The sequence below is a fragment of the Gossypium hirsutum genome, chromosome A08 (assembly GCF_007990345.1).
Source record: "Gossypium hirsutum isolate 1008001.06 chromosome A08, Gossypium_hirsutum_v2.1, whole genome shotgun sequence".
Classification (NCBI taxonomy): Eukaryota; Viridiplantae; Streptophyta; class Magnoliopsida; order Malvales; family Malvaceae; genus Gossypium; species Gossypium hirsutum.
The window spans coordinates 15,558,556-15,561,563 of NC_053431.1; positions in this window are offsets into that span (position 1 = coordinate 15,558,556).

Below are 3,008 nucleotides of genomic sequence, written 5' to 3' on the forward strand. Positions count from 1 at the left end.
TTTATACAACTAAACAATTGTATGTCCTTAAAAATAATCACAATACGAAACATTGACTTTAATTCATATGAATACACAAACACTATTATACCACGGGCTATGAAATAAATTTAGTTGAAAGTAAACACTAATGAATAGAAATTTGGTTGAAGCAATGTTATCGACACTGGGGCCCTAACTTATCCCTGTACGGAGAACATGTTGGCTTTATATGCCCTAGGTTTTTACAATACCTGCATAATTCTATTGATCATGCTCTCTCAAATATCCATATTGTTCCTTATCGAGTGGAATTCGGGCAACCTTTCGGAACGTGACGCAAGTCCTTGTTTGGCACCAGCTCGAATGGCGCACTGGCTCTAGCAGCCACATACTCTCATCTGGGATGGGTAGGAATTTAAGACTCCACACACTATGAATTCGTTGTAGTCAGTAGATGTCGTTGATGTAAGGCATGTGCTCAATTCGTATGTTCCCACATACAGCAATTGCATGTATGCATGTGAACCGAAGTGCTTAGAATCTCCCACAATCGCAGGTCCCTTCCGTTAGGTAACATGTAGGATGTACCTGACATTTCCTAGTTGGGCCTAACGGCTCTGTGACTCGAAATTGAGGTTTGACGTGAGTTGTAGATTACATACATCATGTTCGCTTTCACTGTACTTCGCTGAATCTCTTACATTATTCATCGTAGAATGTACTGCCGCCACTGTCTGTCCAACATACGTCGACTCCTCTTAGGAAACAAGTGACCAATCGAAAGTATGTCTCTTTCACAACTGATGTTACCGACAAATGATGTGTCCCTTTCAGTACCAAATGATACACTCAACCAATTTTAATGTTATGTGCCATATCATAGACTTCCGTCATACGACTACGTCCATTGTGCGAACAGTATATTCAAAATATATGTTGTACCGTAAAGTTAATGGTGCTCAAGTTTTCAACTTTTGATGGAAACATGTTGGATGAACTCGTAACCCTATCAATAAATAGTAACCCCATTAGTTCAATGGAAAAAATGATATTTGAAAAGCCGATGTACAGTGAATAAATAGTTGGAACTACAAACCCATGTCTATAACTAGATCTTGCTCAGTCGTCGAAGGATATTTTTGGTAATGTGGATCCCACATTTCGTATGCAGTAGTGAATGATAAGTGCGATCTCAAAGGGATCCCTGACAATCAATCATTGAGAGTATTCTAGGTCCTCTATCCGATACGAAACATATGTTGGGCTGCGACCAAACGAGTCGGTGCAACCGGGCTCATGAAAAAATCCCAGTCATCTGCCTTTTTGGGGAGTTATTGCGAATGCTAAAGCAGAATCTTTCAATTATCGTCCTGAGCAACTACGAGCAATAGACGCTGCTAATACCTTTCGTCTGGCCAGATGCTGTCAATTTGGACTAGAAGCTTGCAGTGCCGAAATGGCCTCTTTGCATTTCTCAAAGGTCCAAAAGAACCGATGAAACACTCTTTTCTCAGGGACCAACTGATCGCCTCATACGCTGGGTGCATTTTGAGATCAGTCTTGAAAACTTGGTACGTTACCAATCCAATACCTGACATCATTTCCATAATGGTTATACGAACCCTCCCATCCGTGATGCAACTTTCCCATAGCTTTCTGCTTTGCAACCACACTTTTTAGTACATTAGAGTGTATTGGTATTGATTATGTATGTTCGCAATCAACACCAGAATTTCAATCCAGTGACTGGTCTTCACCATCGGTAGAATAATTTCAGCAATCATGTCTGAGTCTAACCTCAAATGGTCCTGACTTGCATTTCTCGCAACACGCGTATGGGGCTTGGGATACTTCTTATCGTCCACAACCTAGTTTTCTTCTAGTAAGACGCCATAAAATTCAACTTACACCTCCCGTCCTTCTATGCTTACTTTCCTTCAAATTTCACGGAGCGAGACTTCGTAATGTAGTATTTCACGCCATTCTTGATGCTGTACCACTTCAGTGCAGTAAGAAAAAACATATTGTTGAGGTATTCCATTCCAACTTGAGTACCTGTACATCATGATACGTGCTTGCATGACCAAATGTCTTATGTAGAAGGCTCGAAAACTTTAAACCACCCTCAACCGAAAGGTTGATGTTCATCATGTGGGGTAGATTTCATACGCCCTAAATCACGCATCTGGATCTAAGACATCATTGTCAGATTCGGCAAGGTTCGGGCTCGATTGTAGTCGGATCCGTTTTGGAAAAACTTCTGAATCATCTAGACTGTGCTGCTAGATTTTCTTAGGTTTAGACACTTTCACATCGTTTGCATCCACAGTCCCTTATTCCTCACTTGCATTCTCCTTTCTTGTCTGTACTTTCATTGTTACCTTTGGGCATGGTATTGGATGTACCTTGTCGGCTCCTGTCAAAAGCAGTAGGTCATATATTCTTTTGTATCCCATGTGTCCGTTAGAATATTCAACAAGTTGATGACCAATGTCGCTGAGATCCCCTGTAACTGTTTTCTCCCCATAACACCGATCATTGCCGAAGTTGAAATCAAATGCATTGATTGAATGTCGAGCCCGAGTGATTAGATTGGGGTTATACTATTATCCCGACTGGTACTGACCCCTAAAGTTTAGATCGATGCCAAAAATCGATGAGTGTCTTCCCATAGATGTTTTGGGAATATGTAGTAGCCACTTTGAAGGAGGCTAGAAAACCCATCGCACAACTGTGTAGTAGGGCTTTCTGGTTCAACTACGTACTCGTATTCACCGCGATGGTGTTTGAAGTTGGGCCAGATCCATTAGCATTGGCGAACTTGACATATAACTTAATAATAATATTTTTTTTTATGTGCGATGAGATGACCATCTCGAGATGCATCTGGATGATCACATCGAATAGCTCATACTTATAAGGGTCAATGAATGTAAGATATCTGCATTGCAACCTTGTAATTCTTCCCTGGTTCGATCCCTAACTTTCCTCTTAATCCTGGTCTATAGCTCACGCATTTGAATGGT